The sequence below is a fragment of the Anser brachyrhynchus genome (genome assembly GCF_964034855.1).
Source record: "Anser brachyrhynchus genome assembly, chromosome: 24".
NCBI lineage: Eukaryota > Metazoa > Chordata > Aves > Anseriformes > Anatidae > Anser > Anser brachyrhynchus.
In genome coordinates this window covers 5,036,174-5,063,594 of record NC_137717.1, presented here as the reverse complement: position 1 = coordinate 5,063,594, position 27,421 = coordinate 5,036,174, and the positions used below count along the sequence as shown (strand labels likewise).

The 27,421-nt window shown below is 49.0% G+C and overlaps 1 long non-coding RNA gene across 1 annotated transcript in view; it reads right to left on the bottom strand.

Moving 5' to 3' along the window:
- Positions 1 to 17,162: 17,162 nt before the first annotated feature.
- LOC308182320 overlaps positions 17,163 to 27,421 on the bottom strand; it is a 51,669-nt gene continuing 41,410 nt past the window's right edge. The window contains exons 6-9 of the long non-coding RNA XR_013941758.1: positions 25,917 to 26,021; positions 20,989 to 21,097; positions 17,377 to 17,527; positions 17,163 to 17,223 (exon numbers count right to left, since the gene is read on the bottom strand). This is a non-coding gene — a long non-coding RNA (uncharacterized lncRNA). The remainder of the gene's footprint in view (positions 17,224 to 17,376; positions 17,528 to 20,988; positions 21,098 to 25,916; positions 26,022 to 27,421) is intronic.

Below are 27,421 nucleotides of genomic sequence, written 5' to 3'. Positions count from 1 at the left end.
AAACATTGCTCATGCAACACAGGCTGCTCTCCAAAATAAGGTGTAAACACTTCATTTACAAATACAACGAAAGGGAAGAAAAAAAAAAAAACAACTCATACAGTCTGAGAGCCAGCTGCAGAATTTAAGAAGGCATGAGTCCATTATGCCAATTTCTGTAAGGAAACAATTTTTTAAAATAGGAATAATTGGTCTTCCTTCCTGAAAGCAGGCTAAGAGGCATATGCTGAGCCGGAGAAAGAAAATTCAGAGCGAGACATTCTAAAGAGAAAGAAGTTGGAGTCAGAAAAGCTGGAGAGCTTGCAGAGTTTCGGAGAAGGCAATTTTACCCAAAGTTTATACCGCTTATAGAGTTTATAAAGTATTTATAACATTTATAAAGTAACTACTGGATTACACCAAGGTAAACTCGGAGTGAAATTCAACGTGCTGAAAAGACATCGCATTTGTGTATGGGGCTGAATAAGCACTGCTTAATCCCTCGGCAAACCCACTCTGCACAGCAGAGTTGGCCTCAAAGCGTCCTAGACCAGCGCTTCCCTCGCTTGGTGCTGCGGTCAGACCCAGCACCTCTCCTCCCAGCCACCGCCCGGAGCAGCGAGAGCAGGATCTGTCCCGCCAGCAGCATCACGGAGAGGTACCTCCGCAGAGCGAGTCACGCACTGCTTTGGGATGGCTGCAACAACCCTCTAGAGAAGCCTCGCTCTCCGATCAGCACGGCACGAGTCTAGGTGGCAGTTTTAGACAGCCGAATGCAATTCAGATGGCAAAAATTAAATGCAATGCACGATGCGCCTGAGTGCTTGCTTCAGGTCTTAGGGCATCCCAGAGCCTGGCTAAGACAGCGAGCAAAGTCAGCCAAGGTCTTCCAGCTCAGGATGAGACCTTCGCTGAGCGCAGCTCTCACCAAAGTTTTTTTTGCTCACTGAGCCCCTGTTCCTCCCTGATTCTCTTTGCAGAGCCACAGGGCATCCCTCCCAACGCAACCAACCTCTGCTTGCGAGTCCTTCCCTGCAAATTGTGCCTGAATCAGCCGTCCTCAGTGTCCGTGACCTTCTGGGGGGCCATCCTCCAGCCCCAGGGAAGGGCTGACACCAGGTTGAAAATGCAGACCCCATTTCCTCAGCACGGCGGTGATGGAGGGACGGTGAGCAACGTGTGCCTGGTGGCCCAGTGAGAGGCTGGTGGGAAGGCAGCAGTGCTCACACGAACCCGCAGGGGGTTTATTTGCCTCTGTTGAAACCCAGGGTGTAATTAACTGATCTCTGATAACATTTGCCTTGTCAGGAGAGAATTCAGATCTTATCTTGTCTGACAGCAGCGTTCATGGTGTTAATACTGGGAAAGAAAGGGGGAAGCTGTAATTGTGGAAACCCTGTTTAATTTGAGGATTCTGTTATCTTGTCACACGGAGTGAGATTTTACTAATAGATTCTGACTCTGGGAAAATTATATGCTCAAATAGATGGGATTTTAACAGACAAGATCCCGTTGATATTTGTGTGAAAATACAGTAAGCTGCACTTGACGTTTAAGAAATGGGGCTTTGCTTATGAAAAGTGCTAAAGCTGAAGATGGCCACAGGAGCCTACGATGAGTCCCATCTCCCAGAGCGGCCCAGGATGTGCAGGGAGGGTCACCAAAGCAGCTGGAGAGTGGTCCAGGGAGGTTTTATAGGTCAGGGGGAGCTGTTGCCCCCTTTTACCACCCCAAAAAGAGGATAGAAGTGCAAAAAAATCCCTGCCAGATGAAAATTAGGGAAGAGAAAGGAAGCCAACTGCCAGCCCTGTGCCACCGGTGGTGGCATGACATCCCCTCCCAGCACGGGATGGCAGGGACGAAGGTCTGGAGCAGGACCACCATGGCCACCCACCCACCCCGGGCCACCGAGATGTCCCTCAGACATGGTCTGTGGGGAGGTGCTTGCAGCCACCAGGAACGTGTCCGTCCCACCCCAAGCTCAGCTGCTCCGACACCCACGGCTCTTTAGCAGAGCTCGGGGTGGTTGCAGGGAGGTGCCACCACCTCTGAGAGCGTCACATCCTTGTCTGACCACAGTATTATGACAGATTCCCTGTGTGGCTCTAACTTTGCTTTATAGGATAAATTAAACCAAACAAATGCCCATAGAGAACCTGCAAAGCCCTTTCCAATCACGTTCACTAATTGACAATCAATTATTTCTATTTATGACAAAACCAGAAACTCCGGACTACAGAGACCCACCGTGCCTCCATCAGCACTATTGATCATCCTGCAGCTTGCTAACGATACTTAGGAGACCCCCCCCCAGTTCTGTCCAGCCTGACTCCGGCACAAATCTTGCAGAAGCAGATTATTTGTGCGTGTCATGTGTGCGTGTGCATGTGCACGGCTTTGAAAGACCCTTCTTGCACTTGGAAAATATTTACCTGGAAACTAAACTAGCGATAAAGCTGCCGGTGCTTGCTATCAGCCTGGAGCATGAAGCAGATGTCTGCTCCACAGCACCGAAATCCTCAGGTCCAATAGCGTAACCCAGCCATGCGGGATTTACTCAACGCTTTTATCTTCCTTGCTGTTTTTCCCCCCCTCCTCTTTGTAAGATAAGAGGAACACTAAAAAAAAAAAAAAAAAAAAAAAAAAAAGTACAAATAGCCTTGTTAATAGATATTGGCAGGGGTTTATAATCATTATTCATTTATTTCCAGCTGATTAACTTTTGGTGGTGACGCCAGCTGTCAGCGAGACAAGTGTGACACCCCATGAGCACCTAATGCCCCCGGGGAGCACTGCAGAGAGGAATGAGGTGGGTTTTGGTGGGGCACCCACTGGGTTTGGCTCTGGCCCCAAGGCTGTGATGTCCCCACTCCGCAGGTCCCCTGCCATCTCCCCCTGCCCATTTCGCTTGGTTTGGGGCCGTGGCAGCTCCGAGTTAGGGGCCGAGCACGGACAAAGCCTGCCCAAGACTGGCTGGAGCCCAGCCCAAAAGCTGTGCACAGCTGAATTTCAGCCAGGGCTTCCCACCAAAGCTGGCTCCTCGTGACTGAGGTCTGGGTGTTTTTCCAGCCCAAAGGGCTTCTGAGGACCAGGAGTGCCAGCGAACAGGGGAGGACGGATGCTGCCACAGCACTCAGTGCCTCCCCGAGCTCCTGCTCCACATTTTTGAGCTGTGTGTTGAGCCATTTTTAAGGCATTCGTCCCCACGGAGGAGAGGGAAGGGTGCGGTTAAGCACCTGTATAGAGGGAGAGAAATTCTGCGTGTGGCACGGAGGATTTTGTTCAGATCAGCCCCTCCCCAAGGCTTCGTCCCTGTCTGACAGCAGGACACAGCAGTGGCAAGGTCAGCCCAGTGTCTGAGCACAGATCGTGAAGGCAAGGAGCAGATGGGAACACAAGGACATTTTTTTTGACGGCATACCCGTGTTTCTGGAACCTTTGCATCAGGCCTGACCGATCTGTTTTTCCACTGCTATCATGACAGCACAGCAAAGCCCGGAGTCAGCACGAGCATCGTGTCACACGCTCCTGCCTCAGCAGAAACCCTCCGTCCGGGTCGAACACCAGGCTGGCACCAGAGGGTAACAAAGCTGGAACGAGTTGGATCCCAAATTCGGGATCAGCTGGGGGTGACATTGCCTTCAGCACCGGGGACATCAGTGCTGCCCAAAAGCCCCACTTTCCACCTCCCTTTGCTGTTTCGACGGAGACGGTGCAGTGGAGAGGGTGATGCATGAGTGCGGATGGCGGGGCGAGATTTCATTATGCAGAACCAGTCCCACGTGCTGCGCTGCTCTCACAAGTAATAACTTTCCCCTCCTGCCACCATCCCTTTCAGAGATGACAGGGAATGCATCTCCGTGAGTTACGGCAGGACGAGCCGGGATGGAGGGATGACGGTTCGGCTGATGCGGACCTCGCGAGGAAGTGGGGAGCTGTCAGGAGGGGATCTACAGCAGCTACAGACCTCGCCTGGATTTTTTTTTTTCCCCTCTCTGAGTCTGTTTAGAAATGGCAGCTAATGCAAACTAGCTCTCGAGTCTGTCTTAATAAGCTGTTTGGACTGCTTTCTGCTTTATGGTGCAGCCCAGCTTGTCCCACAAGAAGAAAGGAACGGAGCTCCGGTCTGGAAGGGGACAGGGACAGAGCACCCGTGCTGTGCCTCACGCTGACTGCTCCCATTGGGAATTGCTCTCGGCCACCTCCCTACCCTCTTGGAAGTGCAGGAGGACACCGATGGATGATGCAGGCAAACGTAACAGGAGAATGATGGACAGCATGGCAGGAGCATCTGAGCTTGCGGACCTGAACCCACCCAGGGGTCCCACCTCGGGGCTGGGCCATGGGACTTCCCACCAACACCCTACAGCCCCGGAGATGAGTGTTTGTAACAGGTTCTTGTGGCTTGCTGGCCTTCAGGAACCTGGACATCAACTCCCATCCCCAAATCACATTGTAAATGCCATCCTATGCAGGGGGATGTTGAACTGAGATGGACCTCACGTCAATCTATAAGGATTATTTTTCTAAATCCCTATATGTTAGTAAGAACCTAATTCCCTTAGCCAGTTCTGAAAATCCCAAAGTCCGTAACACAGCATATTTAAGCATGTTCTTATCCCCCACCAAACTCAACTGACTCCAAAAATCAGGTTTAGGTTTAAACATTCACTTAATGCCATGCTGCATCGGCCCTATTTCCTATGCTTCCACATCCCTGAATCTCTAATTAGAAGACAAATATTCATCTGCTTCACCTAGTCGCTGTGAAGCTTAACACCTTCATGTTTGTTTGCAAAGTGCTTTCAGATGCTTGCTTGAAACATGTTCTAAAAGCTCAATTTAACTTGTGTCATGATTCCTACAGCCCGAGCCTTACAGAGGGTGGGTAGAAATGAGATTTCTCTCGGCACGACAAAAGCACTGTCATGGCACAGAGCCTCGCTGCAGCTGCACTGTGCTGAGATATCACACGTAAATCTATCTTGAGGCAATCTGGGGCCCCATCCTCATACTCTCACCCAGAAGCATAGGACAGGCTCCCATTTGGGGGTTGGACCTGATGATTTTTCAAGGTCCCTTCCAAATCCTACAATTCTGTGATTGGCAGTGCCTCCTCCTGCCTCCACGTTACCTGGGTGCACACATCCTCACCACGTTGCTGAGTGCTGGGGGAAGGAAATTCTGCTGCCCCTGGAGCGAGGGATGGAGCTGATGCTGCTCTGGGGGGAGGCAGGTCGTCCTAGTGGGCACTCGGACACCACGCTCCTGTCTTCCTTCTCATTTTGGCCTTCCCGTTGCTCCAGGAAAGAAGTTAAAGCTGATTCCCTTCACTGGGGCAACACTTCGGAGGCTCTAAAAGCAAAAAGAAATAAAAAAAAAAAAAAACAAGTATTGCTGCAAACCCTTGTTGACACACTGTTCGCAGGAAGTATCAATTTAAGCCACTGGCATCTCGCTAGGACTCAGGCTCCTTTGGCTGGAAGAAGGCAGAAGCCCGAGCAGGACCCAGCGGGACGCAGGGATGGGAAACTGGCCCAGGGCAGGGGGGGGAATGGGGGAGACCCCCTGCAGCCTCCTGTCGGGGGCCCCGTGGGGAGAGCCGGGCAATTACACCGCGCGTGCTGTCTGCAGAGCTTACGAGTGCGTGACTTGTGCATCATGGAGGGAGTTTTAAATAGCCTTGGGCACAGCAGTTATTTCCTTTGCTGGTCTCAGGAAATCAGGTTCGGGATGGAGATTGCCTGAACTGGTAGAAAAAAAAAAAAAAAAGATGGAAAAATGATTCACAGGCAACTTAAGCAAGAAGAGCTTTCATTTTTGTTGGAAAAATGTCGACATTTTGGCACGCCATCCTGCCTGAAAACAAATCAAATGTCAACCAAAAGCCAAGGATTTTGTTATCCCAGTGAAATATTGAAATTTGCAGCAGGAAATAGGCAGACCTCATGGAAAAAAAAAAAAAAAAGCAAGAAAAAAAAAAAAAGGAAGAAAAAAATACCACTGTCAAAAACTTAACAAATTCCAGCCTCAGCAGGGAAACCTCAGGACTGCAGCCCCCTTTTCAAACATCGGTCCCATAAAAGCAGCTAAGGCACAGCTCTCTGGAGGAGGATGCTCAGAGCCAGGTTTTGGGGGGGACACGAGCCCACACGGCAGAAAAGCACAACGGCCCCAGTGGATGCACTGCAGCAGGAGGGCGAGGGTTTATGGGCAAACCCTGTAAGAGGTTGTAAGGTGTAAGTCTTCAGGCTGACTGCTCATGTCATTTTTTTTCCCTTGGGAAAGAAAAGCCCGTTTCTTGAGATAGTTCCTTCTAATTCCACTGAGACAAAAATTATGTTAAACTCCCAGGAAAATGTATTTTGCTTTATCTTCGGCTGCTTGCTTTTTACCAGTTCTCTCTCTAATGGAATTACCGAGATGTTTCTGAACAGCACAGAGCCTTATCTTAACCTTTGCTCTCTTTTTGGAAATGATTTAGTGCAGCTCTCCTATCTGGACAGCATTAAAGGCGTTACAATGTGTTTTTCCACCTCTATTCCCTCCTCCCCACCCCCTCCACAAAGCTGCAGACTTTAAATCATTAGGAGAAAAAAAAAAAAAAAAAAAAAAGGAAAAAAAAAAGAGGCACGATTCTGAAAGCAGAATTATTGCCAAGAAAAGCTGACTGGTAAAATATTGCCGATTTGTGGAGGGGGGCCGGCAAGTTAACGAGCCTTCCACTGGTGCTGGCAAAGAACAGTGGAAGGAAACAAAAGCAGCTCATGGGGCAGGTCTGCTGGAAAGTCTCTGAAAAATAGCCCGAGCTGCAGATTAACTGTGTTTGTTTTGCATTCAGCATTGTCTCGCCCGCTTGCCGGGGGGGTTGATGAGGCCTTTGCTAAATGTGCGGAGCTATTTGCTTAGCTGTGCTGTTGTTTCTCTACGTCCTTCCACTTAAATGCCTCCGGTTTGCAACTTTCCACCGAGCGGCTTTGGCTGCCTGGCTTCAGCGCGGCGCTGCTGCGGAGGCAGTGTTGTCCCGTGGATAAAGCTCCACGTTGGAGCTGAATTTAAGATACGGACCTCTTCCCTTTCCTCTTCGTCTCCCTTATCTGACGGATGGGCTCTGTTATTACGGGGGACGTCAGCGCTGAAATGCAGCCCTCCCTGCCGCCCGAGAGAGCGGCGCAGGTTTCGGCACTGCTTGCCCTTCTCACCGCGGGGCTGGCAAATAATCCCTGCGAGCTTTTGGTGCAGTGTGGCCTTGGAAACATCACTTCCCCATTCCCTACGCCATCTTTTGATGGGAAAATGGAGCTGGCCTGGCTCTGGCCCATCCCTTCCCACTCACAGTCTCTGGTGGCTGGAGGAGTGCCCGGGGAGGGCACCGTGGTGCAGGACAGCTGCGACAAGGACACGGTGATGGGGATGCACCGGGGGATGCTCTGCAGGGCGTCCCCCAGCCCAGGGCAGTTCGTGGTCACTGGGCTTCCCCAGCCAGATGTAGGTGCAACCTTGGGCTCAGCTCACAGCAAAACAGACTCAGCACGAATTGAGCCTTTGTTTCCAATGCTGGGAATGCTCTCGGCAGCGCGTGCACTTCTCTTAGGAAATCCCTGCTGGCTCGCAGCACAGCCTGGCACCGTTTGGACAAGAAGCCAAGGTTTTGCTCTTTCAGCTGAAAAAAAAAAAAAAAGCAATCAAGAGTTAATCCCATGCATTTGCATCTGCCAAATATTTGCAAGATGAAGTTTATAAAGAGGGGCTGACTACAAGTATTCTGCACCCAGAGCCCATCGGCTGCCCACTGCTTCACTCTAGCTCTTCATCCTCCCCATTTGCTCCCTTTCCTCATACGTCCTCGCAGGGACTTGTCATTTCTGGGTATTTTTGTGCAGCACTTACCACAGAGGTGAATAGTGGTCAGCGACAGCGGAATCGCCACAATATATTTAATAAATATTAATGCAAGGAGGGCGGCTGCTGAGGTGAGATTTCACCTTGAGAGCTGACCCAGGCAGCACTGGTGTGGTCAGGCCAGGAATGCTCACGTGCGAAATGCATGTGAAAAAGAGTCAGGAGAGCTAAATACCAGATGTCAGTAGATGCTGGATGGAGTCATTAGGGGAAGCAGTGATGTGGAGAGCGCTTGGGGGAATTAATGAAAGCATTCAGCCCTAACGCCAGGAAGAGAGGGACGGTGCCCAGGAAGGAGCGATGGGAGATCTGGAGAGAAATGAGGAGTCAATGAGGTGGAGACGTGCAGAGAGGCTGCGGGGAGGTTCGGGCTCCGAGGGCGAGGATGGGGCAGGGCTGTGGGGCAGGAGGGGGGCACCAGCCAGGTGCTGGGGGCTCAAGGGAGGGTTTGAGACAGAGCTGAGATGCAGCTCACGGTGGTGGGGCAGCGAGGGGCATCGCACGGAGCTGAGCTCCAGGGAAATAGAGGAGCAAAAGCAAAAAGGCCGTGGTTGGAGCAAGGAGCACCTGTTGCACTCCTGTATTCAGTCTGCCTCAGCAAGGGACGACTGAGCAAGGCTCCTGTGCAGACTTACTGTTGTGCATTGTTGTTTTTTTAAAAAAAACGTACCTTCACACACACACAAAAACAGCCAGAAAAGTTTGATGCTTTTCCCTAGAGCGACCCCAGCGATTTGAGTGATGATAGCAAGACAAAGGGCATAAATCCAGGTGGAAAAATCACTCCAGAAAGTGCTGCATGCCTCATCTTTCCAACCAAATGTTGCAAAGTTGTTTTCCTCTTCCCCCATCAAGCTCTTTTATAGCCCAGGCTGGGGGCAGATGAATTTGCATTTAAATTTCCACATCCCCCCCTCAAGGTGGTACTTTTTACTTATGCTAGTTTGAATCAGGAGACGCAGAATTGCCAAAGGAAAATAAAATCAAATGTCATCTTTTTTATTTAATATTTAACTGTGCTTAGACTCCTCCAAGAAAGGACCCTGATATTACTGTTTGGATTGAATTATGATGGCTCCGCCTGAAAGTTATATATTGCCAGTGCTCCATTATTCATTAATCGTAGCTTTTCCTGTCAAGATCAACATGTACTTCTCAGCTGGTGCCTTGACTGCGTAATGCCGCAGATAGGGAGGGAATGTAAAAGTGATGCCTCTTAATTGTTCAGGGATTTCAGACATGGCTTTTAAAATGTCAGTGACAGTTCCTGAAAGATGGCATCCTTTTCCCCACGAGCTCCGGAGTGCCAACAGATGTTAACAGCCCCCAGCTCCACCCGATACTTTATGAACTGTAGAGAAAGTAAACAATATCAGGATACAGACAGTGAGGTCTGCTGGTGGGGGAAAAATTAAAAAAAAAAAAAAAAAAAAATAAGGGCTTGGAGCAGCCTGCAACACCGCTCCGTACACCAAGGATGAAAAGGATGTTGGGCTTGCAGAGCGGTGAAGCCGACATCAGACGGGGAGGTTTAAGAGGAAGGAAATGGATTTAAGATGGTTTCCAGGCTGCTTTGTTCTGCTGCAGCCTAAGGGTGGTGTTGGGGAATTGTTATTTTACCCCTTGAGGCAGATTAAACACGCACATTTGTCATTAAAGAAATTATGAACAATGCATTGGACAGAGCCCTACCACCATAAGTGGCTCTGAGTCTGCCGAGGTATGTCAGGAGCAGATTCCTTATAGACAAGAGGCCCAGCACCAACCCCGAGAGCACCTCGCCCTGTGCTGGGTCCGTCCCAAGCCCAGCTCTGCTGCCCAAAGGTGGCCCCAGGGTGCTGGCACTGCACCATCGCTACAGGACAAAACGCTGGGCGTTTCATATCTCACCATAAGGGGAATCTTCACCCCGTGGAATTTCCCCTTCGCAAATCCCCCCTCTCCAGCAGAGCTCACCCAGAGGAAACACGGAGCATCGCTGAGGTTCTGCTCCTGCACTGGGGGATGAAGGCCTTGGAGAGCCGACAGCATGCGTGTCCTGCAGCAAGCGACGCTCTGTCCTGCACGTTTTGGAATTCTTTTGTTTTCTTCCACCAAAAATCACCGCCTTCTCTCCCAGCACAACTCCCAGTGCAACTCACAGCGGTGCTCAGCGGGGAAGAGGACACAGGAGAGCAGGGCCGGGGCAGCTCAGGGTTTCACCAAGTGGCCAGGGGTGGAGGCTGGCAGGAGATGCCAATGTTCCCAGTTTGGGCTGTGCTGGGGCATCTCAGCAATGCCTGCGTGGCTGCCAAGGCCTGGCCAGGCACGGCTTGAGCAGGGGCATGCTCAGAGGAGAAATCCCTGCCATGGTGCCAGCAGCTTGAGAAACACAATTTTCTGCAAGAAAGCCACTTCAGGACATGAGGTGGTGCAGCCAAGAAGGAAAAACCAAAGGTTTCAACAAGGTTGGAGTGAGACGATGCCTTGAAATGGGGGAGAAGAACACATCCCTGTGATAGCCCCCGAAGCACCAGCCCCTGGGTGGGATCTTCAGCATGCAGTGCTTGCACACACGGTGGGATCGGGGGGGTGGTGTCCACATGAAGCAGTGCCTCCCGTGGAAATAGCCATGGTCAGGAGCTCCTGCATGGCCCCTGTGCTCCAAGGCATCCGATCTGCTCTGCTCCATCCTCTGCCCTCCTGCAGGCTCTGCAGGCTCAAGCCCCATGGGCTAGGAGCGGCGACACGAGGGCAGGGCTTAGCTGTGCCCCCGCCTTTGAGGAAAACAGAATGTCCCCAGATGTCCCCTGGACATTGCAGCTATTTCCGCAGCCACAGAACATGTTTATTACAGGGCAGACGGGAACCTGGCATCCGCTGCCAGCCCCGTGCTCCCCTCGCTTGTCCTTCAGTTTAATGGGATACAGGCATAAATCATAGATCTGATACAGCACACGGGCTCAGGCTATATTTTTTTTATAAAGAACATTTGCTCTGATTTATAGAGCACTGGGTTTTGAATTAGTCTAGCTTGAAAACTGAATCAAATCTTTCCATCAAGTCTGTTTTTTTGCATTATGAATGGCTTAGCTGTTTAGTAATGGAATGCCAATCAGCCATTGCTTCTCTCCATAGGCAATGCTGAGAAGATCATTTCGGAACATAGACTCTGTGATTAACTGAAATGAACTGTAAAATTGTATTTTGTTTAAAGCTTTTGCTTTTGCTGGGAGATTCCTGAGCTGAGCACGCTGGTGTGAAGGGGGTTAACGGAGGCAGGGGTGCAGGGGGGAGAAGCTGGCTGAGCTGTCACCTTACCACCGCCAGGGTTTTCTCCGGTGTAAAACAAGAGTGATCACCTCCTGTGCTGTAGGGATGGCTGAGCAGTTAGGACCACACCTGAGATATGGCCTAAAACCTGCACAGAAGAGTAACGGAAGAGTCACAGAAGAGCTTTTTTCCTTGCTTTAAGAGCAGGTGTCCCCCCTGCTTGGGAATAAGGCGCATCAGCACGGCGCTGCTGGCACGCCGCTTGCTGGAGCTAGCTCTCATCTCCACAAGCCCGTATCCCACCGGGAGCCTCGGCTGCCCTTGGATTGTGGTCCCACAGGTGGGAGCAGTGAACCCCAGCCCACCCAGACCCACAGCCAGCATTTTGGTACCAGCCTTGGATCCACACACAACCCCTGCAGGAGGTGCAGCCCACCCCAGCACAGAAGATGACAAAGGCTCAGATGTTCCCCACATCCCCAAGTCTGTGGGACTGCTCTTAATTACCCTCCCTAACAAAAGTGCAGGCCTTATTTCCAGCCAGAATTTGTCAAGCTCTGGTTTTAATGAACCTTTCTCCACAGAAGGCCCTTGACACCAAGATGACAGAGCTCTCCACCTTCAACTCGTATTTCTGCTTTGTCGCATACACGGGAGCATAAATAAGCTGTTTTTCAATCAAACAGCCCAAGGTTCTCCAAATCTTTCACATTCAACCGGAGTGAATTATTCAGTGAATTATTTTGCTGTATTTAATGAGTTCCAGTTTGATTTGACTAAATATAACTTTACAAACACGTTCTGTCTGCTCCCATCCATCTCAATAGCAGCTTTGAGATATTCCTTTAAAGCCACGTTTAGTGGCTTTAGGTTAGGTCTCATTAATACAGTAATGATTTTAGTAAAGAGCTCACACGCTAAACCCACTCTGTGGAATACATTAGCAAAATCACTTTAAATGGGCTGAAATAAATAACTTTCCTGAGCTTTCATGGTGCAGCTCCAGAACATCTGAGCAGATGTACACTCCAGTGGTCAAAGGAAATCCACGTGCCTATAAAAAACTGATGTAATTCCAAGTGAACTCATGTCAGGGCAGTCACAGGGACATGGCAATGGGAGGAAAGGCTCCTTTTAGCTGCTCTCATGGAAGTTTGGGCATTTTGCTTGGTGTGCTCAGTGCCCGGCTTCCTCCCCTGCCCTCCCTCAGCCTCTCTGGGTGGCTTTGGCACAGTGCGGCGGGGGCTCCCCTCCGCATCCCGCTGCAGTACCAGGAGCACTGCAGAAAAATCAGGTGGAAAAAAAATAAAATTAAATAGTTACATGAGTATCAGACTCGGAGCTGCCGGTTCCCCACAGGTTGGTGTCTCGTGGGTGGCTGGGAGCTCGTGCTGAGAGCTTTCATCCCGTCGAGTCTCCTCCGTCTCCCCCCAGCCAGCCCATGCTGCGGCTCTGACGGCTGATGAAGTGTTTGATGCTGCGAGTTTCACCAGGGGCATTTCGAGGGATTTGCTCCCCTACTCAGCCCCTGTTGGCAGGAAACAGCAGAAACATGAACTCTATTTCTCTGACAAATTTGCTCAACACATCTGAAAGTTACAGAGGTGGCAGAGAAACACACAAAAAATGTGCAGTTACTTCCGAGCTCCATTTCCTCGGGAAAAATGGACTAAAAGTCTGCAGAAGTCTTACCATATACAAAGTGAGATCTGGGTGTAGGATGTCACTGGGATGACCACGTCTGTAATCTGCTCGCAGACACGAGTGGCACAGCCCCTGCCTCAGTTTCCCCCTGGCAGGACAGGGATGATGATATTAATCCCTATTTAAAAACAAAACCAAACAAACAATGAAACAACAAAACAAAACTCATTTTGAGGCTGACAGATGGAAGAGCTGTCTAAGAGCAAGGCATTCTCGGTATTAATTCACCGGTGGCCAATTTTGTACCTGGGAACAATATGTGTTTGATTGTGCCGGTGCCAGTAGATTGCATTTCATAAGTGTGTCCCTGGAAGGAACCGGAGCTGGGATCTTTCTCAGTGGGAACAACCATGAGCTGTGATGTATCACTTCACGCTGGAAACATTTATAGCATGCTCCTCACAGTGGGCATCTGCAAAGCAGCTTCTTAAGCTTTTATCACAGCAGGATAATATCGACAACCAATGAACTTTCCCTTTCCGTAGCAGTTAGAGAGGGATAGGTATTAAAATCCTCCACCCGCTCAGCTCCCCGTCGATTTTCATCCATGCTAAGCAACTGGCTTATCACGGGGTTGTGTCTCGCCAGGAGGGATGTTTTCGGCAAGGCACTGCCCCGGCAAGGGATGACGCTCACCAGCCCCAGAGCTGCACATCGGGCATCAGCCATGGGTGGGGAAATACCCACAGACACCCCTAAAGGTGGGCCATCACCTGTGGCTGCAGGGGGACAGCCAAGGGGACAGCCAGGGGGACAGCCAGACCCCTCCATCAGCACCCACCTGCCCACCCTGCAGCCTGCCCATGCTGTTGGTGGGCTGTGCCAATGTACACACCCCAAGGGAGATGAGTAAGGGGCCACAAAGGGGTCCTTATTCCTAGGAATGGGCAAGCTTGGCACTGGGACACAGGGAGGAAGAGGCTAAAAAGGTGGAATAAACTTATTGCCAACAAGCAAACTGTGTCCCTGAACTCCTGCCTCTGTCTCCTCTCTTTGCTCACGAATTTCAGCCAAAGGTCATTAAAGCAATAAGCAGATTTCCTGGTATCAGACCCTTTGGGGTCAGGATCTTTAAATACAAGGGACTGATGGTGCCCTTGCACTTGAGCTCAGCACCCAGCGCATGGCCGTATTTATTATCATGATCGTTACTATTGAAATATCACTCACGATTCTTTTATCGATTTTGGCACATGAGGCAGGGATGCAAATCTGTGTTAAAATAACAGCTTCACTGCAGTGCTCGGTATTGATGGACGGGGAGCAATAATGCTTACTGGAATTAAAGGCTCAGGGTGATGCTCTGGGACTCCCCAGGTGCCGATGCAATGGGGAATGGCCATCATTTTGGTCCAGGCTCCATTGCATCACTTTGGGAAGGGATCTGGGAGAGGAGAGGACCAAGAGCTGCAGGGATGTCCAGCTGTGACAGCACGCTGGAGGTGCACTGCACTCAGCTCCTGAGCATCTCTATGGCTGCATCCCTTTCCCTAAAAATTGGGAACCTACTGCTTAAAAGTTCCAGGATCACTGCTCCCCAGAGGAACCAAGGTTTTCTTCCTTACAAAGCTGGTCTGCGAGCTGCTCTTCTCATAGATGCCAATAGGATAAGCACTTGTCTTTGGGGTCCTGATGCTTCTGCAGCAGCTCCCTGTCCCACCTGGGGGACACTGCTGGTCCCCAGGCACCGCTCCTGGAGATGTCACCTTGGGGTGGCCACAGATGAACAGGGTCGTGTTTGTGTGCAGGCTGCAGGATCAGATGCACAGGCTCCAGCTGTCCCCTGTGATTCACTTTGCAATTTCAGATGCTCTGAAACACCAAGTTATTTGTAGAGAAAATGCCAACACGGTGACTTTCTCAATAACTTTCTGTTGAATGATCTTGCACTTGGGCCTGAGGAAAGGGGAGTTTAGCAACTCACAAGGAAAAAAAAAAAAGGTATTTTTAGTTTTACTTTTTGTTTTTCCTCCTCTGCATCAGGGCCGGAGCACATGAGGAGCACACGAAGGCAAAGCCATTGCCTTGCAGGAGCAAGCTGACCTTGGAGCTGGCTGCTCCAAAACCACGGTGTCCTCCCTCCTTTTCATCCTCCACCTTCTTCTTTTGGGGGGTAAATAGAACGTCTCCCTCCCTCTCCACACTATCCTAAATCCCGTCTCTCTCTGTCTCTGTACTTAGGATTCCAGCTATTTATCTGCTTGTATCGACTAGATTAGATAAAGATTTAGGTGTAAGGGTGGATGGAGATGGATCGGTAGGAAGCTATCCAGCCATCCATCTGTTTCTCCACCTATCTATCTCTCTTCTTAAACCCTGATACATTTCCCATCATAGGAAGCGAGCTCTCCTCCTAGATGAAGACTGAGTATAGATAGATGGATGGCTAAGTAGATCTTTATTTAATCTATCCATCTATCTATCCTCCTAGACTGACCTAGCAGCCCATCTTGCCTCCTAATTTTTTCTCTGCCTGTCTGTGCTCAGAAACTCTCATCCACCCAGCTCACAGTTAAGGATTTACTACAGCTTCTCTCATCAGAGTGCAAATGTGTTTGACCCTTTTCATTACCCATAAAATTACTTGCATTGCTCCTTGTTTTTTCCTGTAGTTTTAACAGAGAGAAGCAGAGCCTGAAAGCTAGCAAATAATCAGGCACTCTCCCCAGTTAAACTCCTGGTTAATCATCACCGGTGAGCCAGCAGCAGCGTGCCCGCAGCTGGGGTGCACGAGGGACCCCAGCCCAAAAGATCAGACCTCCCCTCAGCAAAAAAAACCATTTTTTAGGGGGGTGTCCCCCCCCCAACATCACTGAGTGACATCCATTTGGACGGCGCTGCTCATACATCGCTTGTTAAATGCAGCCCTCCACCGGGCAATTTTGCCATTAAAGAGCGAAGATTTGGTTCCGCTGCTTCTTGATGTGGCTCTGATTAAACACCCTGCTCCCACCTCTCGCTCGCGCACCGTGCCGGGTAATTTATGGCAGCACACAACCCGCTGCTGGAAGAGCTCCCTACTGCTCTGCAGAGCCTTTCCCTCCCTGCACACCATTCCCCTCCTGAAGAGAAACAGGTGGCAATTGCTGAAAGGATTCCAGAGAGACTATATCACACCTTAAAAAAAAAAAAAAAAAAGAAAATTAGAGGAGGAAGAGAAGGAAAATATTGACTTGGAAGCCAAGAAAGTCCTCAGAAACAAGGAGGAAGCTGGGACTTTAGAAAATATTTACTTGGTAAAAGTGAAATCTAGCAGAGGAGGCTGTCTCCCAGCACCTCTCTTCTGCCTGCCCCCGGGACATTTTCGTCTTTGTTCATGCTTCAGCCTTGATATCTGCAAAACAGAAGACATTTCTGGTTTAAAACGATTGTGCATTGCACAATGTTGAGCTGATTATCGCGAAATTAATTATTACAAACATAAAGTTAACACGGCAGAAATGGAAACAAAACCTCCCCAAAATCGCCGGGGGAGTTATTTGCACAGATCAAAAGCAATTTAAGCTCTCACGTTGCAGGCGGTGTCTGAGAGCTCCTCTCCCTACCCCGGTGAGGCTGGTGAAGGAGCTCTGATGAGCTCAAAATGTTTCAGCAGGGGAGGAAAATTATTCCCCCCACCCCCCGAACTGAAGTGGCAGGCTCGGTTCGTGCAGCCGGGGGAAGGCAAAGTGAGGCCGGGAGCTGGACCCCGAGGAAGAACCAGGGCTGGAGCATCAGCACATTCCCCTGTGCCCATCTAATATGGGTATGGCAGCCTAAGTGGGATTTGGTGGGACTGCCTGGCTGGACGAGGCAGGAAGTGATGTATTTTGGGAGCTGATGGCAAAAAATGCCCCAGCAGGCTGGGGCCGGGGGGTAAAGGAGAGGGCGGCTGCCTCGTTGCAGGTTTCCTGTCCAGGGCAGTTTGTCCTTCATCTCCTGAGCTACAAATTCACTCGGACACATGTTCTGAATTTAGAAACAAGCACATTCAGTGGAATTCATATTTTATGAGGCCCCTTTTAGGGGCATATTGTAAAAGAAATGACTAAATCTGATTTTCCCTTTCTTTACATTCTCTTAAAACTAGCTAACAAGAGGCAGGAAACATAAAAGAGCTGCTCAGGCTGCACCATGAACCGGGAGGTTCAAGAGGCTGTGAACATCCCAGAATTTGCTACGTGCCAATGAGACGTTAAGGATTAGAGGATGGCTTTTCCTCCCACGGCAGTCCTGGGGAGCTTTGCTGTTATCACCCTGAGACAGGTTTGGAGAGGAATCACGTTAGATATTACAGACCTGGGGATCCAGGAGCAAGCTCCATCCCTTCTGTGTGGTTCTGACAATAGGTTTTCCATCTTCTGCTTTATTTTTTTTTTTCGTCTTACAAATGGCACACACAGAGCTCTGTCAAAAAAAAAAAAGGTGAGGCTGTAAAGTCCAGTACTCAGACCTTTGACAGCTCAAATCTGCCATTTTAATATTTGTAGATATAGAGATATATGCGCATATATACACTCCAGCTGCCCGTTTAGTGCTGACAAAATGTCAGGGCCTTACCTTTTCAGAAATGACTCATGGTGTTCGACTGCCCGAGCGGATGAGCCGTGGAGCCACAGCCCTGCCCAGCACGGCCGTGCGGCAGTTGCAGAGGGCAGCAAGCTTCCCCCAGAGGTTTCTCCAAAGTAAGGTCCTCAAAAACACAGCTCCGCTTGGAAAATAAAGGCAATATTTGTGTCCTCGGCTCTGGCGATGTTAACGGTAATATTATATGGGTGTGGGGGTGCTTTGGAGCAGCCCCAGCCCTGCACCATATTCTGAATGTGGTGGGACACGCTGGGATGCTCCCAGCCAGGCACTTGGGACATGAGCCAGGTCTGCTCCAGGATGGCTCCAGGATGTCACCCAAAGGGTGATGGGGACAGCGGGGAGGAGCCCTTAGTGGCTACGTCCCAGTCCCAAGGCGCTAACGGAGATGTCCCCAGAAGCCAAGGCACCGTGCCTCTGCCCCCGCCAAACCTCCAGGTTTGGAAATTCAAGGCTGTAAAGTTTCTTTCCACCCTCTCTAATCTATAAATCATCCCCTAGCTATTTGTTTTGGGGAAATATATAGTTCCTGCCATAACCACCGTGAGATAAAGCATTGTAAGTGTTACAACATGTGGCTAATCCCTTTAATAGATCTCTTGCTATTAATTTAAGTACTTGCTTTGGCTTTGCTGGGCCCTGTCATTATTCCTGTGGATTATGTCTTCAAGGTGGCCTATCTGCCTTATCCAAATACTTTTCATATTTCAAACTCCGGAGCTCACTTAACATTCAGCACAAAGCAGCCCAACACCTTGCAGAGCCGCCGAACTAGCGAGGCATAAATCTGCTGCCCGTCTCACAGCGAAACAAATGGCTGCAAGCTAAAAGGAAGAGGGCTCCACGCTGTATCATTTAGCAGCGATGAGCTTAAATGCAGCTGCAGATAGGTGCAATTTGCTCCTTCCTTGAATAGCGGGTAGGCACATTTTCTCAGCAGTCTTGTAGGCCAGCTGGGAAAGAGCAGCGTTGACCTGAGACTCACCGGAACGTATCTGGTCCCGTTGGCTCCCTTATAATTGACCTGCTCGGGCATATTGAAGGTCAAGCAGCGAAGTTTCCTCTTTATTCTAATCACAGATGGATTTTTAAGAGTCAAGGGAGAGCAATTGAGGTGCCGCTGCATCCTTCCCAGAAGTTAACGGGCCCTGACGCTGCTCAGCCTGGTGCTGAGCGGCACCAGGAGCTTCAGGGATGGGTTTGCCTGCAGCCCCCACGGGTCCCCAGCTGCTGGCAGCTGTGTTTGCAGCCCAGCGTCTCCTATCCATGCCAAATGTGCATTGTTCAGTGACCATGCCTCCCATGGGAGGATGAATTCATAGCTACAGATTTCATAGAATAGAGTGGTTTGGGTTGGAAGGGGCCTCTGAAGGCCACTAGTTCCTACCCCCTGCCATAGGGGCAACCAGACCAGATAGCCCAAAGCCCCATCCAGCCTGGCCTTGGGCACTTCCAGGGATGGGGCACCCACAGATTCTCTGGGCAACCTCCTCCAGTTCCTCACCACCCTCATAGTAAAACATTTCTTCCTAATATTAAAGCTAAATCTACTACTTGTGTAAAATCGTTACCACTTGTCTTATCTCTACACTTGGGAATTGTCCCACCTTAGCCTGAGCACTTGCCCAGCAAAGGCAAGTGCTGCCTGAGTAAATAACAAAGAAAAAAATCCAGTGAGGACATCAGGAACCTCCTGATAGCACTGTTCTGAAAGGGCCACATATGCTACCCAACCAACATCCAGTGATATGCGGCCAGGCAGAGAAACAAAGCCCTCGACCCCCTTTTGGAGCCCCAAGTCTCGCAGTCTCAGTTGAAATGCCAAAGCCAACTGGGAGATGCTGAACCTCTTCGGCTTGCGTTCATTTCTGGTAAGTAATGACTATTAGTATTCAGGGCAAAGACTTCACAGCATTATACAGTTCAATATTTTCTGCCCCTGTAACAAAGGCAATCCATTTTGCATGCAGAACGTGAGAGTGCAACCTTTTGTTACTTGAGTTTCTTAAATTTTTATCTCAAAAATCAATGAAGGAATTGGAATTCCACATCTCATTTTATGGTCAGGAGAAAAAGAGGGAGAGCATGAGGGAAAATGATGCAAGAGGGGAAAGGGGAAAAAAAAACACCCTAGCTCATCCTGATATGCTCATAAATTCTTTAACAATTTAATTACTGCGCATTTTGTGCTTTGGTTTTAAAGATTTGAATGAGGGTTGGGGTTTTTTGTTGTATTTTTTTTTCCCATGCAGAGTCTATAGAATTGCTTGTCTTTTGTAGTTGATCTTCTTGGAGAAAGAAATTATTCTCCATCCAATTAATCTAATTAGAATGTAATCAAGTTGTAGAGATCTGTGCAGCAGTGTGAGTGATTAGGAAAAATTACCTTTCTGCAAAGAGTTTAAATTTAATTTTAGTTCCGTAATCTAAAGCCCAAATAAAGGAAAGTGTAATGTGCACTGCACTACTTCGTGCCATGGGTAGGAGAGCAAATTTCAGCTGCATTCACAACAAACCACCCTTGTGCTCCACAGCTCGAGCCACGTAAAAGCAGCGGTTTCCATTTTCCAGAAGGAAATGGGAAAGCACGCTCTGCTCAGGGTCACGCAGTGGCTGGTTGAGAGCAGACCCAGGTTTTAGTGCTCCAACATAGGGTTTAACCCATCAGGCTGCACCCTGCAGAGCTGCCAGCTGGTGGGCTGCCAACACCAGGGTGCTTTTGCCAACCGTGAGCGATGCCACGGCATTCAAGCGAGAGTATGTGCACCCCTGCAGCAAGGAAGGGTCCACTGGAATTTTCTTACTCCCTACATTGTCTCTGTCTCTAAATCAAGAGTAAAAATTCAAGACTTCCACTTTATCTGTGTGATGAAATGTTTTCGAAATGCTTGTTTTTCACCACGTCAGGAGGTTTCCAGGGCCATGAGTAGTTCAGGAAATAGGAACGAATTAAACCAGCTTTTTTTTTTTTTTTTTTTTGGTAATTTGCTAAATTATTTCTTTGGCTTTCAGCCTTCCCATTTCCACTCAGCTGAGACATTTCACTGCAGACACGGCTTTTCCTTCCCCCCGGGAAAGGCTTTTATTTTTTGGGTGTGGGGGGGAGTACACCACCACTCTCAGCTCATCAGTGCATCAGGCAAAGCTAAGGCAAAAATTGTTACATTAGGCTGCATTAAATCTCATTGAAGCTGGTGAGCAGAGTCACTGCCTTTCACATTAGACAGTTGTAAGCCATTACTGGCACCTGGTTTACAAAAGTCATCTGCACTTTAGAGACCTTGCCCACCCAAAACCTTGCACCAGGCCCTTCTGCTCTATCCCTCTAGCTAGGTACATCCAGCGTAGGAAACCATCCTTCCAAAATTGAACCAACTGTCTCCCCAGGGATATTCAGTCCCCGGAATTGCAGCTCTGCTAAGCTTGGGTCAACCTCTTATCTCTGCTAAGCTTGGGTCAACCAAGATCTCCACCGAAACGCTGAGCTTCATCCTTGAAACCCCGTAGCCACGTTTACCTGCCCAAACCAAGCAACAGAAACGTGGTGGAGCACATAGCCGGACAGATACACATGTGCATACATACATGGCCTATCCCTACTGTCCTTAAGCCAAGATCTGAGGCTAGGAGGTGGAGATGGGGTTAGGACCCTGTTAGTCGCAGGAATGTCCAGCCAGCTTTCTTCCACACTGTCCTGCCAGGGAAAAACAGAGAAAGAAAAATAAGACAATCGATTTTGTTGTTCCAATTTTCAAATTTATGAATTTCAGGGTATTTTGAACATTGTCTACACTAAAATTAGTGCTTGCCACTCTTTTCTTCTTTTTGCAATATTTTGCAGCATTTTTAGGCTGCAAATTTTAATTCAGCAGTGCTGGGAGCAGCAGGATGGCTGCTCCATTCCTTCCCCTTCCCATGACGCTGATCCCCAAGCCCCATCTGCAGTAGCAGCAATGACAATGAGGGCATTGTCCCTCCCCTTAGGACACCCTTTGAGCAAGACCCGTCAGTTTGTCTTAGCCCTTGAAGGAAAGGGGTGAAGGAAAAGGGAAAAAAGAGAAGGTGGGAAGGAGAACGAGAGAGAAAAATGAATTGCTTAAAACTTCTATTACTCTTCATTACCTTCTGCTTTATGTAAGTTCCAAGGTTCATTTACCAGCTGTAAGTGGCCCGGTGCCTTTGTGTGTAAGAGTTGTCATGCCTATTGCTCCCATTAATGTACTGCGTGAAGCTAAAGGTAGCTCGGCTGGAGCTGCGAAGCCAAATCAATGTGACTAATGTCCCTCGTGCTGCAAATCCCTAATTGTCCATCGTTGGGCTAGATGAATGGGCTTGGAATATTTGCTGCAAACGGGGACGGGGAGGGAGATGACCGCTGGTGGGAGCTGCTCAGGTGGGTCTGGAGGGACAAGAGGTGTCCCCATGACCAGGAGAGGGGACAGGAGTGTGTGCCTTTGCCTCTGGGGGTGTCCCACTGGTGTGATCCTCGCATCCAGGAACTAAAAGCGATGTTTGCCCTGAAGCTCAGAAAATTGTTCAAAACCCCTTTGGTGAGACATGGCCACGAGCTGTCCTATCAGTAGTTGTGCAAAAATTTGAACGAATCAGTCTTTTTTTTTTTTTTTTTTTAAAGTTTAAAATGTGCTTTCTGAAGAGAATCCTCAGGATTCCTTTAAAATCTGCTGGTTTTGCATGGCCAGGACAGCCAACCCACAGTTCTGGATAAAAACAGCAGTAAAGCAATAAAAACATAGTCTGAACACAGAGGAGCATTCGTCTTTTACCTGAGGGAATATCATTTATTTTACGGATTTTTCCTAGCACATATTTGTAGGCTTGCTCATGCCCTAAGTTTCCTTCCCACAAGAGGCAACTTGCAGGGCTTTTACTTTGGGTTTCTCAAAAAAAACTAAACTAAACTGAACTGATTTTTTTAATTTTTTTTTATTTTTTTTAAGAAAACATGGTGTAGCTCACTATTTAGATGTGGATAGGAAAGTGGGAGCTGCTGGAAGAAAGAGAGCCCAGAGTACACAGACTTTGCTTTTCTGAGTTTGAGAGCTGTAGACTGAGGTTTTCGTCCTGCCAAAGTTTGAGATCTTGGGTTCACTTCCCAGCCTCCTACTCCAGGCACAGTCTTCATGGAAACGAACCACACTTTCTTGTTTGCAGTCACCATAAGATACATATACATGTTTGTTCATGTCTTAGAATATATATTTCAGAGAAACAGTAGGAATATTTTGGATTACAGTGCATTAAACACGTTTCTTTGGAGTGCACTGGGAGCAGAGGCTGCAGAAGGCTTCATCTATGGGCTGTTGAGGTCTGCTTTTGAGGAAAGGTCAGACTCTGCTCTTTCTTGCCTGTTTTATTGCATTTTCCCCAAACAAAGGATCTGAGGAGCCTCTGTGTCATCATGTCCTTCCTCCCTGAGCTGGGAACTAGTTCTAACACGTGCATCGCGCTCATTTGGACTCTTGGAAAATCCAACACTGCAGCAGCAGCAGGGATCTAATTCATGGCCCCTACATTGCAACTGGTCATCTATAGCTATGTTACACGTCATAAAAAATGAAATATTTCCTAATCTACCAGTTGGTCTGCAAGGTTCCTGGATAAGCCTGGCACACTAGGTGTTGGAGTTATGAAGGACACAACAAAAGCTGGTCCCTGCCCTAAAGACTTTGAAACCTGAGTACAGGAGAAGATCAGAGAGGGAAGGAGACTTAAGGACAGTGATTTCTCCAAGGTCACCCAACAAATCAACAGCAAAGGATTTTTCAACCCCCCACTGAAGTTCTCGCAGCATAAAAATGTTTTCTTGTAATGCAAAAAATCCTCTTTTCTATATTTAGCTGCAGAATTACTCCTGGAACACGTTAGTTCTCCTAGGCTGCTTGGGCAAAATAACGTTATTAGACCAAATGCCACTGGAGGCAAAGATGATTTGACATTTCATTGAAAATTGCACCCAGGACTATTAAGGATGGGGAACTTATTTGAATGCACTGCAAGCACAAACTCTTCAGATTTACACATTTCAGTCAGAGCAACCTGCAACCCTGCTGCAAAATCAGAGGAGAATTTCATACCTTTTTTCCCCCCCTCTCTCTTTACACTGAGACAAATCTCCAGGAAAATTCATTACGCGCTTTAAGTGATGGGATTTATCATTCCATTCAGCTTCTCAAACTCAGAGCTCTCCTCGCTGTCACACCAGCGAGGCAATTCTAATTTGTTTCTTTCATATTTCCCCCATGAAGTTCGCCTCCGAATGATGGGAAGAAAATAGAGACAAGAGCCTCGAATGGCCCGGGGCTACGCACAGCGCCGTGGGCCTATTTTCTGCCTCCTGCTTCTCTGTCTGGGGCTGTGGAGCCTTCCCACAAGGGGAGACACTCTAGGGCATATCGTGGGGACCCAACCCAAACATCATTATGGGGTTCCTGCACAGTATTGGTGCAAATCAGGAGCACAGGCAGGTCTATTGCCTACCATGGAGGAGGTTTCTCAGCCCTGAAGGAAGGCAGGAGGTGCTGGCTCAGCTGTTCCTCATGTGTGCTGCATTTCTCTGAGGTCTTCCTATAGCTGGAGCACTTTTTCCCATCCAGTGTCTCCTCCATCCAAACATTAGGATGAAAAAATCCCTCGCCTCAAGGGACTACTTCAGCCACCTCTGCTGGGCAGTTGGCATTGCCAAGAGATCACCATCCTCCTGAGTCAGGAAAAAAGGCATCCTGAAGGGCAGAGAGGAGATGGACGGTGCCAGCAGCTGACTTATCCAAAAATGCCCCAGAGCATCACAAAAAAAACCCACCTGAGCTTGAATGGCCCAGGCCATCAAGTCCTAACTGCAGTATAAAGCTGCTGACTGAGCACCTCAGAATTTATTTCAGACAGGTCCCTAAATCTGGCACCCATTTTAAATGTATACATCATTTATTAGACCTGACCTTTATCTAGTGTTAATATTAAATTGATGGTGTTTCCTATTAGCCTCATATAAATACATCTTTGGCTAATAAACATTATAGCCGTATACCCAGGGTGTTTGTTTCTATCTGCCTAGAGTTATTATCCCATAAAGAAGGAGCAGCTCCACACGATCATCTAATTGATATATTTTGCTTGATTCCCAATAAGCTATAAAAAGGTACGCTTGTTGTGGGGAAACTACAGTTTTTATCATCTGCCTCATGCTAAGGGAGGACAAAAGGAAAAATCCACTTTATGTTTACTAAAATATTTAGAACAAGCAGTGAAAGATGGAAAACATTTTAGAATAACTGTAAGTTGTATTAATATGATAGCCTGTCCTTGAGAATAAAATGTAGTCATTGGTAGGTATGCAGGTAGTAAAAAGAGAGATCTTACTTTAAACAGACATGTATCTTATTTGATTGCAGCACCATCCCTATGCAGTTTCAATGTTCTTTCTCCGCTAACACCAAATTAATTCATTTTGATTATTGTTATTATGGCAAATGGCAAAAGGAATTAACGGTGATGAATCAGGTGCTTACTGCGAAGAGCGAGCTGGATTTCCCACCTCCCATTGAGACACAACGAGACCTGCACACGGCTGCAAGTCCATAAAAATGATGGAAGAAAATGGGAAGGAAATCATTTGGCAGATGAAAAAGATTCCTTGCAAGGTAAGAGTCTGCCAGGCTTTGTACAAGACCCAAGATCATCACTGCGACTTACAAACAATTAGAAATATTTTTTCCTTGAATCACATATTTGGCTCAAGAGAGAGCAGCATGGCTGTAGTGAGTGCCAGGACTGATCCTGTCACTGGCTGAGCAACCAAAGGGCAATTCCTGCAGCCCTTCACTGCTCAGCTCCATGAGGAACGCACAACGCTGCATTTTTGGGGCAGGAGGTGGGGGACCTGAGGATCGACACTCAAGTCCCACCAGAGCTGGAGACTCCAATGTATATGGGGACTAGAAAAAGACTGCTGGCATTGGTAGGCCTAAGAGGACTGTGGGGGAAAAAGCAAAATCACAACCCTGGCTAACAGGCATGCTGGAAAAAGGAAAAAAAAAAAGGAAAAAAAAGAAGAAAGAAAACAGTTTTCCATAATTGTATTTTCCCCCGGCTGGAGCATCCTATAGCACCAGCTTCTTGAAAGAGGGGATGGATCTCAGCAGCCGAAGGAGTCCCCACGAGAGGGCATTGCTGTGATGGCTCTATGCTCCCTGCATGTCCACTGCTTGCAGCCCCCTGCTAGGTGGAGGTGGCAGCTGCAAAGCCTTTCTTCCCACACCACCCCTGTCTTGGGGCTTTTCAGGGCCACACACTGGAGCTATCTCCATCCGTGTTTCAGTTTCCCTGCTCTCGTTTCAGCCGGGACAGATTCTGGAGGGCTCACACTTGATCCCTGCCGGTGCAGAGAGGCAGGAGACCATGTGGGTGAGAGTCACCCCTGTGCCAAGGCACAAGGCACCATGAGCCTGCCCCTGGCACAGAGACCTGCCCCCCATGGCCACATCCAGCACCCGTACCTGTTCCTGCAGCCTCCTCTGTAGGATCCTCCTGGTATCCTCCTGGTAGGATCCCCAGTTCCAGGTTCCCCTGCACAGTCAGGATCACCTCCATCCATCCCGGAGCTGCAAAAGCCAACAAAACCTGTTAGGAGCGGAAGCCGCCATGGAGCAGGTGCTCTTTATTTGTTTGTTTGCAGACACCACGGAGCGACATGGCACTATTAGCATCTCCGAGTCCTCAGCGATGCTGAGCGCGCACGGAAATAGCAGCACTGCGTCTCCTTCTGCTAACCCAGAGGGACAGCAAGGGCTGCTGCAGCAGGGAGGTGAGGCGGAGGTGGCTGCAGACGAGGAGCCCAAGGAGAGCGGCCCACCCGCCGAGGCCACCAGCTGTTCCTGTCCCAGGTCTGAGCCAAACCGGGGGTCCTGGGTGCAGGGATGTGGTCGGAGGGGAGAATTGTGGGGTCAGAGAACAGGGCGGGGGGATCTGTAGTCCTCATCCGGTACTTAAGTGCTTCTCAGTGGTGGGATTTGGGAAGGACTAATAGTTGTGATGGTTTTAAATGTGGCAGCAGAAAAGCTAGCAAGCATTAAAGGAACGGTTTGGGAGCAAGGGGGACTGTTAACTCCCAGTTAATGGTCTCCAACCAGTCCCAGCATCACCCAGGCTGCAGCAGCAGAGGTTTCCTCACCATCCTTGCCACTTCGGGGCTCTGCCACCCTTCTCTGCCGGTGTGACACCCAGCCTCTCTCTACCCCCCTTCTCCACTTCTAAGGGATGCAGCTATTTCTGTATTACAGAGAAGTTTTAGGAGAAGAATCCATTAGGGGCTCATTTACAGCCATGCCCTTAGGCAGACGCAAACCTCGCTTCACTGAGATGATAGACTAATCCATCAACCTACTTCACCGCTGGCCTGTTCTGTCTGGAAACGGCATTACTGAGCACGAGCACCTCGCGCCTGCCTGCGCTGTCTTCTCACTCTTTGCAGCTTGAAGGATGCTCAAGTACTCCCCTGAGGCCCACAGTCCCAGAGAAAACCACACTGCGCCGTGGCCACGTACCCCACTGCTGTGGGAGGAGAGGGTTTCTTTTCCATGCCGTGATCTGTAGGTTCTGCAAACTTACCAGATCACGGGGCTGAAATTTGAACATCACTGGGACAAGGGGAAAGACAAACTGCCTAAACCCAAAGCCATGACTTGCCTTCTTGCGAGGAACCAGCAACAAAGTCAGGTCCAGTCTGAATTTCCTTCCAGCTCTGTTAGATCAATCTCTAATCGTGCAGCAGAGGCCATTTGCGATAAGGGCATGAGCAGAGCTTCCTGGATCAGATCAGAAGTCCATCTAGGCCAGCCTGCTGTATGGCCAGCACAGGAACAGGACAGGCGTGTGGCTATAAACCCTTCCTGATCCTGGCCATCTGCAGCTCGGGGCCTTCCTGAGCCTTGATGCATGTGTAACCTGTATTTAAGAGCCCTTGATGGCCCCTTTCTGCACATATTTCACTAATGACTTTTTG